This window comes from Tachyglossus aculeatus, chromosome 26 (genome assembly GCF_015852505.1).
Source record: "Tachyglossus aculeatus isolate mTacAcu1 chromosome 26, mTacAcu1.pri, whole genome shotgun sequence".
Classification (NCBI taxonomy): domain Eukaryota; kingdom Metazoa; phylum Chordata; class Mammalia; order Monotremata; family Tachyglossidae; genus Tachyglossus; species Tachyglossus aculeatus.
This window is the reverse complement of record NC_052091.1, coordinates 9,083,792-9,100,142: the sequence shown is the minus strand read 5'-3', so window position 1 is coordinate 9,100,142 and position 16,351 is coordinate 9,083,792. Positions and strand designations below refer to the sequence as shown.

Genomic DNA, 16,351 nt, shown 5'->3' with positions numbered 1-16,351 from the left:
GACGCAGTCTGACCTAGCTGACAGAGCACGGGCCTGGGAGTCAGAAGGACCTAGGTTCTAATCCTGATTCTGCCACTTGTTTGCCATGTGACCTTGGGCAAGTCTCTTCACTTCTTTGGGCCTCAGTTCCCTCATCTGTAAAATGGGGAATAAAACTGTGACCCCCCCATGTGGTGGGACATGGACCGTGTCCAACCCGATTAGCTTGCACCCAGAACTTAGTTCAGTGCCTGGCACATAGTAAGCACTTGACAAATGCCATTACAAAACGACAACAACCAAAAGTAAGTGACTTACCCAAGGTCACATGGCAGACAAATGGCAGATTGTCAAGTGGGGATCCCTGCCTGGACAGAGGGTAGCCGACTTCCATTGGGGTCAGCATGCCCCAATGAAGCCCTCTTAAATCTCTTATTTATTCATATTAATGTTTGTTCCTCTAGTCTGTAAGCTCATTATGGGCAGGGAACGTGTTTGCTGACTCTGTTGTATCATCCTCTCCAGGGCGTGTAGTCCAGCGCTCTGCACATAGTAAGTGCTCAGTAAATACCATCTAGTGATTGGTAGGTTGGTTGATTCACACACACACACACACACACACACACACACACACACACACACACACACACACACACACACACACACACACACACACACACACACACACACACACACACACACACACACACACACACACACGTTACCCGGCCTAGAGTCCCAGTCAGCACACAGGAGAGATGCCAATGAATGCCTGAGCCTTTGAGGTGTGTGAGGGGGTGGCAGTGCTGCTCCCCCTTCTCTGGGTGGGCCTGAGCCTGGGTCCCCAATCGATGGTACTTACTGAGCGCTTAGACCGTGCGGTGTACTGTACTAAGTGCTTGGGAGAGTTGGTAGACCTGGTCCCTCCCCTCAAGGAGCTCTCAGCCACTAGCCCCACCCTTGCATGGTTAATCCAACAATCGATCAGCAGTATTTATTGAGCACTTCCTATGTGCAGAGGTCTGAACTAAGCACTTGGGAGAGGACAGTACAATAGAATTAGCAGACAAGTTCTCTGCTCATAATGAGTTTACAGTCTGGAGGATTATTAAATATAACAATAATGGTAATATCATGATAATGATAGAAGTGTGGCTCAGTAGAAAGAGCACGGACTTGGGAGTCAGAGGTCGTGCGTTCTTATCCCGATTTCACCACTTATCAGCTGTATGACCTTGGGCAAGTCACTTAACTTCTCTGTGCCTCAGTTACCTCATCTGTAAAATGGGGATTCAGTCTGTGAGCACCACTTGGGACAACCTGATTACCTTGTATCTACCCTAATGTTTAGAACAATGCTTTGGCACATAATAAGGGCTTAACAAATACTATTTAAAAAATAGTAATAATAATAACTGTGGTGTTCGCTAGGCAATTACCATGTGCCATGCATTGTGCTAAGCGCCGGGGTACCTACAGAACAATCAGATTGGATACAGTCCCCATCTCACAAGGAGTCATTGATTGCTGATTGTGGGAAGATGGATTGCGTCTACCCACTCTGTTGGATTGTACTCTGTCAAGTGTCTAATACAGTGCTCTGCACCCAGTAAGCACTCGCTCAATGCTATCGATGGATTGATTAATCTCGGTCTGAGGCCTCAGGGCTGAGAACCTCGGTGAAGGAATTGATTCTAGTGTAAGTGGGTTTGGTTTTCTGAATGGTATTTGTCAAGCGCTTACTACGTGCCCAGCACTCTTCTAAGTGCTGGGGTAGATACAGGGAAATCAGGTTAGACACAGTCTCTGTCCCTCTTGGGTTTCATAGTCTTAATCCCCATTCTACAGATGAGGGAACTGAGGCCCAGAGAAGTTCATTCATTCAGTTGGATTTATTGAGTGCTTACTCTATGCTAAACACTGTACTAAGTGATCGAAGTCACTTGCCCAAGGTCACCCAGCGGATGGGTGATGGAGCTGGGATTAGAACCCAGGTCTCGTGACTCCCAGGCCTGCTTGCACTCTCTCATCCCTATGGGTCGAGTTCCCACTGGGGCCCAGAACGCCACCTGTAAGTACCTGAGCCAGGGGTGCAGGACGTTGCAAAGTGCACACAGGTTTTGTCCATACAACGTAATAAGAAGCAGCATGACCTAATGGCAAGAGCACGGGCTTGGGAGCCAGAGGATGTGGATTCTGATCCTGGCTCAACTACTTGCCCGCTCTATGACCGGCCTCAGTTCCCTCATCTGTAAAATGTGAATTAAAACTGTGAGCCCCATGTGGGACAGGGACTGTGTCCAACCTGATTACCTTGTATCTACCCCAGCGCTTAGAACAGTGCGTGGCACGTAGTACCTGCTTAGGGACGCAGCATGGCCTAGTGGATAGAGCATTGGCCTAGGAGTCAGAAGGTCATGGGTTCTAATCCTGGCTTTGCCACTTGTCTGCTATGTGCCCTTGGGCAAGTAACTTCTCTGGGCCTCAGTTACCTCATCTGTAAAATGGGGATGAAGACTGTGAGCCCTCTGTGGGACAGGGACTATGTCCTATCCGATTTGCTTGTATCCACCCCAGTGCTTAGTACAGTGCCTTGCACATAGTAAGCACTTAACAAATACCATAATTATTGTTCTTATTACCAAATACCATAATTATTATTTTGTGGCCCAAATGATCACAGTCTGGTGTCGATGCCGTGCCCGGCATCATGGTCCAGCCTGATGAGGAGGTTGCCTTGGTAGTGGCTGCGGTCTCTGCCACCCAGTATTTCTGCTGGTTCCACCCACCTCGTCAGCAGTAATAATAGTAATAAGTATGGTACTTGTTAAGCGCTTACTATGTGCCATGCACTGGTCTAACCATGGGGTAGATACAAGTTAATCGGGTCGGACCCAGTCCCTGTCTCTGTCCTAATCTAAGGAGGAGGGAGTAGAATTTAATGCCAATTTCACAGGTGGGGTAACTGAGGCACAGAGAACGTAGCTATATTTCCACACAGTAACGTAAATGTATATGGCATGGAGAGTAACCTATCATTTGACTGCCTGAGATAAAAAAAAAAAACAATCGTAAACCAAACCTAAAACCAGTCCAATGTCTCCTCCCCATCCTCCATCCCATACTCCTCTCAGAACCACCCCTTCTGTTGTCCCTCCTACTTCTACTGGAAGCCCCACATGGAACAGGAACTTTATCTGACCAAATTAACCATGTCCAGTCCTGCACTTAGAACAGAGAAGCAGCATGGCCTAGTGGATAGATCATGTGCTTGGGAGTCAGGAGGACCTGGGTTCTAGTCCTGCGTGTCTGCCGTGTAACCTTGGGCGAGTCGCTTAACTTCTCTGAGCCTCAGTTACGTCATCTGTAAAGTGGGGATTGAGCCTGGAAGCCCCATGTGGGACAGGGACCCTGTCCAACCCGATTAGCTTGTACCTACCCCAGAACTGAGAACAGTCCGTGACTCATTCACTCATTCATTCATTCAATCATATTTATTGAGTGCTTACTGTGTGCAGAGCATTGTACTAAGCGCTTGGGTAGTACAAGTCGGCAACATATAGAGACGGTCCCTACCCAGTAACGGGCTTACAGTCTAGAAGGGAGAGACAGACAACAAAACAAAACAACATGTAGACAGGTGTCAAAATCATCAGAAAAAATAGAATTAAAGCTATATGCACATCATTAACAAAATAAATAGAATAGTAAATATGTACAAGTAAAATAGAGTAATAAATCTGTACAAATATATATATAAGTGCTGTGTCGAGGGTAAGGAGGTAGGGCGGGGGGATGGGGAGGAGGAGAGGAAAAGGGGCTCAATCTGGGAAGGCCTCCTGGAGGAAGTCAGCTCTCAGTAGGGCTTTGAAGGGAGGAAGAGAGCTAGCTTGACGGATGCATGGAGGGAGGGCATTCCAGGCCAGGGGAAGGACGTGGACTGGGGGATGGGGGCGGGACAGGTGAGAATGAGGTACAGTGAGGAGGTTAGTGGCAGAGGAGCGGAGGGTGCAGGCTGGGCTGTAGAAGGAGAGAAGGGAGGAGAGGTAGGAGGGGGCGAGTAAGCACTTAATAAATGCCATCATCGTTATTATTCATGTTTGACACATAATAAGTGCTGAACAAATGCCATAAAAAGCAAAAAACCAAAACCACCCCTTCCCTTTCCTAGTCTCTACAAGCGTCATATTTTTTAGAACTCCTTCCTTTCTAGTATAGAAGAAGCATGGCTCAGTGGCAAGAGCACAGGCTTTGGAGTCAGAGGTCATGGGTTCAAATCCTGGCTCTGCCAATTGTCAGTTGTGTGACTTTGGGCAAGTCATTTCACTTCTCTGTGCCTCAGTGACCACATCTGTCAAATGGGGATTAAAACCATGAGCCAACCGTGGGACAACCTGATCACCTTGTAACCTCCCCAGCGTTATTAGTAGGTCAGAGGACATGACAGAGGTCGGAGGTGATTTCAGCTCATTGTGGGCAGGGCACGTGTCTCCCAACCCTGTTATAGCAAACTCTCCCAAGCACTTAGTACAGAGGTCGGTACCTAGTAAGCGTTCAATAAATACTATCGATCAGTAGATTGAATGAGGAGAGCGGGTGTCATTCTGTAAAGTAAGGGCAGTTGGTACCGTTCTTATCCCACATATGGGACCAGCAGCAGAATAAACACGGCCCAGCTTGAGAGACAAATCAGCAGGAGAGCCACACTAGAAATTAAGAGGCACCAATTTCCTAGGCTGTTGTTGCTCCCCGGTCCTGCCGCTTAGAGAGGAAGGGCTTAATAACACTTGATTGAGGGCAATTAATAAATCTGAGGCTCTGGGTTTGTTTGCTCATTTCCTTAAATAAACTTCATCGGAAACAAAGATCGTCTGGAATGTGGGGTTGAATTCAGACATAGAGCACCTTTTTTTTTGCTGCTGCCAGTAACTGGAAGTCCACCACAGTGCTATCTAACCTGTCAAATATTTACACATCTGTTCTCAGTGCCCATAGAGTGAAAATCAATCCATGGGTGGTTTTTATCGAGTGCTTCTTGTGGGCAAAGCGGTGGACCAAGTACCGTCCTCCACCAAAGGAAGCGTCTGTCTCCATTCTGGTGGCTTGCAAGAAGCAGCCCGGCCTAGCGGATAGGGCACCAGCCTGGGGGTCAGGAGGACCTGGGTTCTAATCCCAGCTCCGGCACCTGTCTGCTGTGTGACCTTGGCAAGCCACTTCACTTCTCTGGGCCTTAGTTCCCTCATCTGTAAAATGGGGATGAAGACTGTGAGCTCCGTGTGGGACAGTGACTATGTCCAGCCTTATTTGCTTGTATCATCCCTGTGCTTAGAACAGGCACATAGTAAGTGCTCAACAGATACCATAGTTATTATGATTATTACAAAATAGCAGCTTCCGAAAGGACAGGCTCAGAGCAGAGCAACTGCAGGCAAAGCGGTAATCTAGAAAGAAAGGTGGAAATCAGTTTCTTTCCGGTGTAGAGATGTAACTTTGGTGCCAACTTGTTATTTCCTGGTTTTATATCCTGTGCTCTGCTGAGGTGCATTAAGTTATGCAAGCGAAGGAACCTGGTCACGTGCTAAATTCTTCATGGAGGAAATCCCCAGACAGCACTGTATGCATGGTAAAGGTCAGTCCTCCTGAGAATTCTGCCTGAGTTTCCACCACGCAATAAACTCATTTCGACAAATGGTTCAGGAAATGAATTCAAATTAGGACGCCCTTTCCATCTCGACAGTTCTTTTGAAAAGGCCCCAACTTAAATCCATTTACCCACAGAAAAAACCCCGCCACCCAATGTCTGGCTTTCAATTTCCTCCACATGACAACTTCGTGGCCACAGCTCAAAGGAGGAATGTTGATAAATCAAAAGTGTAGTTGGGTGACCCTCTACCTGTCTCTGAGGCTGTGGGGTGGTTTTGTGGTCAGAACTGTGTACTTGAAAGTAGCCCATGTCCATTTATTACAAGGATTTGAATTGTTTCCCACACTAGTCTTAGCATCCTAACCTCGTACATATGTACTTAGGTACATATCTGTAATTTTCTGTATTTTTATTTATGTATATTAATGTCTGTCTCCTCCTCTAGCCTGTAAGCTTATTGTGGGCTGGGAATGTTTCTATTATATCGGGAATGTTTCTATTATATCGTTATATTGTACTCTCCTAAGCACTTAGTACAGTGCTCTGCACTCAGTAAGCGCTCAATAAATAGAATTGACTGACTGACTAATAGTTTCAGTACTGAAACGGAGATCAAGAGCATTGAAGTTGGGAAAGGGATGTGGAGCTCCATTTTCTTCTGGTCGTTTGCTTCAATCAGTAAATCGTATTTATTGAGCGCTTTCTGTGTGCAAGAGCACTGTGCTAAGTGCTCGGGAAAGTACATAGAGCAGAGTTGGAAGACAGGTTCCCTGCCTATAAAGAGCTTACAGTTTGGAGGGGGAGACAGACATTAATACCAACGTCCAGATGCTCAGGAATGAAAGGGCAAGGGGCCCAATTAATCAACAGTATTTATTGAGCACTTACTGTATGCAGAGGGCTGTACTGAGCGATTGGGAGAGTACAAAAGAACAGAGTTCATAGACAGGTCCTCTGCCTACAACAAGCTTACAGTCCAGAAGGGGAGACAGGCATTAATACCTATGTCCAAGTGCTCAGGTTTGAGAGTGTGGGGCCCCCAATCAATCAGTGGTATTTATTGAGTGCTTACTGTATGCAGAGCACTGTACTAAGCACTTGGGAGAGTCCAAGAGAACAAAGTTGGTAGACACGTTCCCTGCCCACATAGAGCTTAAAAAGTGCTGGTTGTGATTTTGACCCAACCGCTGTTCTCCTGTACCTTTGTGGGCAGGGAGCATCTCTACCAACTCAGTTCTTCTGAACTCTCCCAAGCATTTACTACAGTGCTCTGCACACAGTAAGTGCTCAATAAATAGGATTTATTGATTGATTAGGAAAATGAGCTTGTAGCAGGGATAGAGCTGGTTCCTGCTCACAACCCAATTTTGTAATCAGAAACCTAAGCATAATTTCAGTCAAGGAAGAGCAAAGCTATACAACAGTGCTTGGCATGTAGTAAATGCTCTAACGAGTACTGTAATTATTATAATTATTAACGGCATTAATGCACAGTCCCAAGTGCCCCGACCCGCAGGCCACGGAGGGCCTGGGCAAGATGTCAGTAAATCCCGCCATGGAGCTTTATCGGGGTCTGTGTCCAACTTCTTTGATAAGCAAATACAGGTCCCGTGAGCTTAGTATAGTGCTCTGCAGATGGTAAGCGCTCAATAAATTCATTCATTCAATCGTATTTATTGAGCACTTACTGTGTGCAGAGCACTGTACTAAGTGCTTGGGAAGTACTAAGTGATTGGGAAGTACAAGTTGGCAACAAATAGAGACGGTCCCTACCCAACAGCGGATTCTACTGACTGACTGACAGGCACTGTGCGTTTCTCCAAGGCTCTCACTTTTGGAGCCCCCCTCTTCACGATTACGTCTGGCCTTCTCTTTCACCTTCCATAGCAACACCCCTGCCTTCGTTTCTAATCAAGCTTACCTTTTTGGGGATTACTGCTTTACACCTGGTCTCTCCCCACTCCTCCCCACCTCTGAACTTTTCCCAAAACACACAGGGCCACCACATGTCCTGTTCAGTGAACTTCTGCTCTTCTCTCCTTTACCACAGCTCAAACAGCCTTCTCCATGAAACTTTCCCCCATTCCTCCCCCTTTTCTGCCCTATTAACATAACGATTGACTATTCTCCCCTGCACATCATCGTAATAAGTGCCCACCAAATTGCCCTTAATCTTTATGTTTCGCTTATCTTGTCTTCCCTCTTCAATCATGAGCTCCTTGAGGGGCACGGTTGATAGCTATTTCTAAGTACCCCAAGTACCTAGTACAGTGGTATGTAACTGCTGGGGCCATGTGTTTGACTGATGGATGTAAAGTTACATAAAGTCAGGCCTCAGTTTCCTGACAAGGTTCTGTGTGAATCCTCCTCCCACCTCTCTGACTGCTCCTTTCAGTTTCGTCGACCGGCTCCTCCTTTGCCTCTCATCCCTTAAGTGTGAATTTCCCACAAGACTCTGTTCAGGATGCCCTACTCTTCTCACCCATTCAGTCGTATTTATTGAGCACTTACTGTGTGCGGAGCACTGTACTAAGTACTCGGGAGGTAACGCTATAACAATATGACAGACACATTCCCTGCCCACAACAAGTTTACATCTAGAGGCCATCTCTCGGGAAGCTCATCCACCTACTTGGATTCAGCTACTACTTCTATGTAGGTGACTCCCAAATAGATGACTCCCCAATCTACTTCCCCAGCTTTGGCCACTAGCCCAATTTATCATCCCTTTTCTCCTCTTGCCTCCAGGATCTCTCCACTTGGATGTCCTTCCAGCACCGAAAATACACCACTTTCAGTCTTAATCCCCATTTTTACAGATGAGGTAACTGAGGCATGGAAAAGTGAAGTGACTTGCTAAAGGTCACACAGCAGACCCAGTGCGGAGCCAGGATTAGATTCCAGGTCCTTGTAATTCCTGGGCTCTGTCTGCTAGGCCAGCTGCTTCTCAATTGATTGACCCAGTGGCCATCTCTGGCACTTATGTGTTTGTTTATTCCTATTCTCAGCACTACTAAGTGTATTTGTATTCAGTGGTACATTCAATTATTTATTCTGATTACTCTAAATATTTTTATAGCCATCTCCCCTATGGAGCCTAATCCTCCTTTGGGGCAGGGCATGAGTTTTGTGCTTGTGTTGTACTTTCCCAAGCCCACAGCTCAGTGCACTGCTCCAGCAATAAATACCACTTTATAAGGCCTGCTGTACTAAAAGCTTTTGGACAAAGGAGCAAGAAAGGAAGGGATGCCCACGATCTCTAGTTACTGTTTTAAGGAGGGCAGATAGTAAGAGAAAACCATCCACTCAGAGGAGACTAAACAAACATAATAAGCATATTACTTTGATCCCAAAGTACAGGCACTAATTGTAGGGTATTAAGTTTCAAAGGCCCTGAATGTTTATCTTCATCTTATCTATTGTCTGATTTTTGCAGTGACTCAGCTAGTTGAAGATTAAGTTGGATTTGTGGGGAAAAACGCTCTATCCCAAAAGTGTTTTTTTCCTTTCTTTTTTTCTTTCCTGGTTAGTTTTGATGGTTGAGATTCAGTTAATATTTACCCACTGCCTGCTAAATGTCTCTGCTGCACTAGCACCTGGGGAGGAGATGGGACAGCAAAAATTCTAGTTCACCTCCTTCTGCAGTAATGGTGGGAAATTGGCATAATAATAATTAAGGTACTTGTTAAGCCGTTACTATGTGCACGTATTGTTTTAAGCTCTGGGGTTGATACAAGTAAATCAGGTTGGACACTGTCCGTGTCCCACTTAGGGCTCAGTCTTAATCCCCATTTTACAGATGAGATAACTCACACCCAAAGAAGTGAGGTGACTTGCCCAAAGTCATACAGCAGACAAGTGGCAGAGCCAGGATTGAAACCCAAGTCCTTCTGACTCCCAGGCCCGGTCTCCATCCACTAAGCCACACTGGTAATTAATGTTAATAGGCTCACATCGTTGAACAACAATAAGATATGGCAGCAAAACCCAAGTATTCAGGACACAAGTTTCAAAAAACCCTCTCTCCTACTTAAGTGGACAGAAGCTGTGTCCAACTCTATAAACTTGCATCTACCTCAGCGCTTAGAACAGCACTTGACAAAAACGACAGGTTCAAATAAGTACTTAACCCAGATGTGCTTTTTAAAAATGATGAGTTCAAGTGTTTAACCCAGGGTTTCTTACGACCAACACATCGTCAATTCTTGACTCTCACCTCACTGAGAAGATGCTTTGGTTGTGGTTATTTTTAATGGTATATATTTAAGCATTTACTATGTGCCAAGCACTGTTCTGAGCGGTAGGGTAGATACAAGGTAATTGGATTGGACACCGTCTGTTCCACATGGAGCTCACAGTCTTTAAAACAGAAGGCAAATAGGACAACATTGTGGGATGGGGGGGTAAGTTTGATTTTTAAGGGAGGGGTTGGCTATGAGAGAGAGAGAGAGAGAGAGAGAGGGGAGAGAGAGAGAAAGAGAAAGAAAATGATGGTTTGGCTAGAAAGCTGGAAGGGAAAAAGAAAAGAGATTAGTATCTCACAGACTGCTTGTCCTCCCTTCTAAATCACAGGTGTGCTTTGCTAGGGCAGTAGGAGGAGGGAAAAGGCCCATTCTTCTTTCATGTATCCAAAGCAACATGGTGATGGTGGTGGTCTTTAATTGATTACTATTTGTCAAGCCCTGTTCTAGGAACTGGGCTAGATCCAAGGTAATAAGGTTGGATACAGTTCCTGTCCCACATGGGGTTCACACTTTTAATCCCCATTTCACAGATAAGGAAGCTGTGCCCCAGATATGTGAAGTGACCTGCCCAAGGTCACACGGCAGCCAAGCGGCAGAGCCAGGACTAGAACCCAGGTCCTTGTGACTCCCTAGCCACTAAGCCATAGCGGTGAAATGAAACTTAGGGCTTCAGCTGACTCTCTAAGAAAAATCCATCTTTAGTAACACTGTTCAGCCTCATATTCTTTTCCCAGCAGCGGTTCAGAAGAAAAGAATGAATCGCGTCTTCTACTAATCCTCCTATGATTTCATGTCCTAAACCCTACCTTGTGTTTTGTCAAGCAGAAATGGAATGGGAGATAAGATTTCTTTACATCGAAGTGTAGGATTACCTCTGAAATAGAAGTTAATTCCTTCCTGGTAAAGTCCTTTCTTTAAAACGCTGTTCCTTCAAAACAGTGTGGTGTGATTCAAGTAGAAGGAACTAAAGTATAAGCATTTTTCCATGTTAACTGAGACTTTTTAGGTGTGGTTTGTTGTAAGTTTTGTCATTTGTTATATGGGTGTGGAAGCTCATGCTGAAGGCATCAAGGGATCTATTAAGGCTGTTCTTTGAGGAAAGAAAAAGAAAAGAGAATGCTGGAAATGGGAAAAACTTAAATTTCCTCAAATATTGATCATCATGAAACATTCCCAATGAAAAAGGAGTTTCAAAGATAGACTTTCTCTGGTGGTTCAAATAGAATTTTCTTATTCATGGAAAAGCTTGAAATTACCAACCAAAGTCCACTGCACTGTCGACTCTGTGGAAAAAACAACCACCACCTCATCTCCTCTTGCTCTTTCTAACTCTAGTTGTTTGGACAGAGTCTTTGGTTGGTATCTCCTAAGGACCTGCAGTAAAGCCACTTGATTGTCTGGTGATCTTGAAGTGGTCCTGTCTTGGCTTTCAGCTTCTTAGTTGAACTCAATGTCTAAGTCTATATGGGGCAAGGCTTTTACTTTTTTTAAAAATTGACTATTTCTGGTTGCAATTCTTATCATTATTATTCACAGGGGCCTTAGAACACTTTACGAGGCAACCATGGACCCATAGTCCTGTGTCAGAGCCTATACAGGCTACCCTGGTATCATTTAATTTGCCCGCTTGATAAATGGCATATTAATCTGTTCCTCCCACCCTCAAACCTTATTCCTTATCCCCCTGGCTGCTGTTCTAATCCTGAGGGAACTCTTTCTATACCCCACACCCTTCCACCCGGCACACCTCCCCCCACAAAAAAATGTGTGCTTGCCTTCTGTCTTAATTCAAGAGATGAATAAGACCCTTATTTAAGCCAAGGAATCCAGGGTGTTTTTTAAGCTGGGTAGTAAAATATTAGAGTAAACTCTCTAAAAGGGGGAGTGGAATTTCTATGCCTCGTGATTGTGAAGAAAAGAATAGATATCTCTGTTCTGTCTGGTTTAGTCATGAATTTTTCTAGAGGGAGGAGGCCTGGACCAGATGATCTCTTGAAGTCTCTTGCAACTTCATTCCCTTAAGGCAGAGATGAATGAGAAAACCAGTGTCACCTAGCAGTAGAATAAGCCTGATCCCAATGTGAAAAGCAAGAGAGCAGAGAAAAGATCCAGAATAGAGAGCCACACCATGGGGGCAAGTGTGCCTACAGATTCTTCAGCTGGCCTCCCAGACTTGCTCAGCCAAGCAGACTTGCTCAGTCTAACAAGACCTGAGAATTTCCAGTTTAATGGAAACTGAGGCACAGAGAAGTTAAGTGGCTTGCCCAAGGTCACAGAGCAGACAAGGGGCAGAGCTGGAATTAGAACCCACGTCCTCTGACTCCTAAACCCGAGCTCTTTCCAGTGAGCCATGGTAATCAGGTTGGACATAATCCCTGTCCCACTTGGGGCTCACGGTCTTAATCCCCATTTTACAGATGAGGCCCAGAGAAGTGAAGTGACTTGCCCAAAGTCACACAGCAGGTAAATGGTGGAACTGGGACTAGAATCCAAGTCCTAGTTAGCAAGCATCCCCCCACTGAGGATTTCCCCGTCCCACCTCCAGTCGCTCTCCCGTAGAGAGCCTCTAGACTGTAAGCTCGTGGTGGGCAGGGAAATGTGTCTGCTAATTCTGTTGTATCGTACTCTCCTAAGTGCTTAGGGCAGTGCTCTGCACATAGCGCTCAATAAATACCTTTGATTAATTGAGCCGGTCTATCCTTCGAGTGGGTACACGTCCTTCTGCGTCTCCCCTCATACTGGGATCTCTGAAACAGTTCTCCCGCTTGATTGGGACGTTGAAACTGTGCCCACCCAGGATCCTGATGGGCCCCGCTGTTTAACTCATCTGAAAACGGCCATCTGGTCAGTTTGGCCAGCTCTGACCCAGGGGATGGTTTCTGACAAGAACTTGTGGACAGCCCACTTTCGTGAATTTGACTACAGTCTCATTCTGTGTATCTTCAACAGCAGTATGCTGACTTTCCAGCCTCTGGAAAAGGCGTTACATCTGTGTTTAGGACCAAAGGTATTCTGAATCTATCATAGTAATGGTAGTATTTGTTAAGCACTTATTATGTGCCAGGCACCGTACTAAGCGCTGGGGTGGATTCAAGCAAATTGGGTTGGACATAGTCGCTGTTTCACAAGGGGCTCTGAGTCTTAATTTCCATTTTACCGATGAAGGGACCGAGGCCCAGAGAAGTGAAGTGACGTGCCCAATATCACACAGCAGACAAGTGGCGGAGTCAGAGGACCTGGGTTCTAATCCCAGATCTGCCATGGGTCTGCTGTGTGACCTTGGACGAGTCACTTCAGTTCTCAGGGCCTCATTCCCCTCATCTGTAAAATAGGGTACAATCCTACTCCCTCCTACTTAGACTATGAGCCCCTTGTGGGACAGGGACTCTGTTCAACCTGATTAACTTGTATCTACCCCAGTGCTTAGCACATAGCACATAGTAAGTTCTTAGCAAGCACCATTATTATAATAATAATAATAATGTTAGGAGTGGATGTGGATGTGTGCATACATGCTGAGACTTTAATAATAATAATAATAATAATGGCATTTATTAAGCGCTTACTATGTGCAAAGCACTGTTCTAAGCACTGGGGAGGTTACAAGGTGATCGGGTTGTCCCACGGGGGGCTCACAGTCTTCATCCCCATTTTACAGATGAGGTCACTGCGGCCCAGAGAAGTGAAGTGACTTGCCCAAAGTCACACAGCTGACAACTGGTGGAGCTGGGATTTGAACCCATGACCTCTGACTCCAAAGCCCGTGCTCTTTCCACTGAGCCATGCTGCTTCTCTAGGCAGGAGGAGGCAGGCAGGAGGATATGACTTGGGGAGAAGAGGCATTTAATCAGGTAAGGCCTGATTAAGTTAGGAAGTTAGGGAGAGCTGCGGTCTGGCAGATTTGAGTGAACAGGGTGCTCCAGGAAGGAGGAAAGGCGTGAGCTTAGAGGCAAGGAGAGTTGAGAACCAGGCACAGTGAGATGATGAGCTTGGAAGGAACAGAAAGTGCCAGCTGGGTTGTGATGGAAGAAGGGAGTGGATGACCGTAAAGCCAGTGGTGTGGAGCTTCTGAGTAAGGTGGCGGAGGATGAAAGGGGAACCAATGGAGGTTTTTGAGAAGGAGGGAGACGTGATACTGGTTTAGCCTTTCTGCAGCCAAAAAGGTTTTGGGAGAGTGAGGCAGATAAACCATTTCGCTTGATTTCAGGCCCTTCAGAACGTTAGCCTGTGAGGGCCATAAACCCTTGGGCAGTGGAGCTGATCTCAACAACTACCTGTTAAAAGAATAAACGTGTTTTGAAAATGACAAAGTTTCCATGCCCTAAACCAAAACACAGAGCTAAGAGTGCTGCTAATAAACAGGAAGGGAGGTTAGTGTAATTCTCATCTACTAGAGGAATTGTTTTACAGTGTGTTCTGTTCACATGGCCAGTACTTTCGGTTAAATGTGAGCCTGTAAAACTGAAATCCTGTATAAACCACAAGCTGAATTGGAAAATGTGTAAAGCTACGTCATCCCTGACAGTTTTTCGGCGACCAGAGCTTAGGCGTTGGCATAACATCAGTGTGTAGCCGACCTGCTTCGCTTTTGCATTAGGTAAAAACAAATTCTTCCCCTAGTAGCAGAGAAACTTTTAAATTATCACTATCTATCTATATATTAATCATAGTATATAATGGACTGTGCCGTGCCAGTTGGCTAAATTCACCATTATTTGTGAGAAAAAACTGCATCAGTCAGTTGAGCCTTTTGTAATTGGCCCAAGAGTAATTGTAAATACTCATGTGCCAGGGTAAGCCTGCAAAAATGTTTGGCCATTTAGTGGCGGATGACTTTTCCCCCCGCTCCATACTAAAGTTAAAGCTGTTTTTAATCCACCTTGGTCTGTTACAGATGAGAGGGTGACAACATCCTAACACCATGTCGCCATTTGTATAAAATGCTCATGGCAAGGATTTGGGGCAACAATAGTTCAAATCAATGTGGCTTATTGTCAGGAATAGCCTGTGTAAATTCTGGGCTCCACACCACGCTGTTGGAGCAAGCCATGGTCCTTGGACCAGCGCTCCCAGGGGTGAAATCTCTAAGTGGGAGGCGAGGGCTTGGGAGGGGGTGAGGCTCCCTCTGACAACCCGCAAAGGGGAGGAAGGCCCCTCTGAGCAGAGCTGCACCCGGAGCAAGAGTTGTTGAAGCCCTGCTTGTCTAGCTCAGGCCAGGCTACACTCCTCTGAAATAATAATAATCGGAATAATTATAAAAGTCCTGAGAACCTCAGACAAGTCACTTCACTTCTCTATGCCTCAGTTACCTCATCTGTAAAATGGAGATTAAGACTGTGAGCCCCACATGGGACAGGGACTTGGTCCAACCAGATTAGCTTTATCTCGAGCAGTGTCTGGCATATAGTAAGCACTTAACAAATACCATTTAAAAAAAAAAGTGCCAACTAGGCAGCCAAAGGTATTTGCTGAGTGCTTACTGGATGCAGAGCACTGTACTAAGCGCTTGGGAGTACACATGATCCCCTGCCCACAAGGAGTTTACAGTCTAATGGACTGCGTCAGAGTGGATACAATATGAGACTGGGTCTGTGGCCTGAACTTTTGAAGACTGCTAGCCCCCGGTGATTACTGTAAAGGTAGCAGCCAGTGGACACGTGGACATGGTCTGGTGAGGCTCCCTGTCAGAACTGGCAGTTGGGAGCGGCTGGGTGAAAATACAAATTTTTCTGACACAGCAGGAATGAGCCAGCTACTTGGGAGGCTCCATACTGCACCCTCCCCTTCCCCACTTTGGACGAAATAATTAGATTGGATGCTGACCCTATCCCCCATGAGGCTCAAGATCTAAGAAAGTCTTTGGTCGTTACTATTACAGTGGTGGCAGGAGGACTGATTTAGTCCCCTGCTAGAGTGTACTCCGTTGTACTCTCCCAAGCTGTTAGTAGAGTGGTCTACACACAGTGACCGTGCAAGTACTGTCGATTGGCAGCTAGAAGACCAGCCTCATTAAGGTTTCCAGGCACTTGGGGCCTTTAATAATAATGGCATAGTAAGCACATATTATGTTTCAAGCACTCTTTGTAAATGCTGAGGTAGATGCAAGTTAATCAGGTCGGACCCAATCCCTGTCCCACATGGGTCCCCCAGCCTAAGTGGGTGGAAGAACTAGTATTTTATCCCCATTTTACAGTTGAGGAAAATGAGGCAAAGAGAAGTTAAGCGACTTGCCCAAGGTCACACAGCAGACAAGCGGTGGAGCTGGAATTAGGGCTCAGGTCATCTGACTCCTAAGCCTGTACTCTTTCCACTAGGCCACACAGCTTCTCAGTAGTACAGAGATGCAGCACATTCATTATCGTACTTATTAAGCGATTACAGTGTACAGAGCACTGTACTAAGCGCTTGGGAGTACAGTGGGCCCTGTGGTGGTTTGGATCGCCCTCTGCCCCAGTTTGTTCCTCTCGCCAGCTCTTATTGTGAC

General features: G+C 45.9%; 1 protein-coding gene across 1 annotated transcript in view; it reads left to right on the top strand.

Moving 5' to 3' along the window:
• The window catches only part of AAGAB (alpha and gamma adaptin binding protein), a 38,427-nt gene that overhangs the window by 18,635 nt on the left and 3,441 nt on the right, over nt 1-16,351 (top strand). The gene's annotated exons all lie outside the window — the stretch shown is intronic.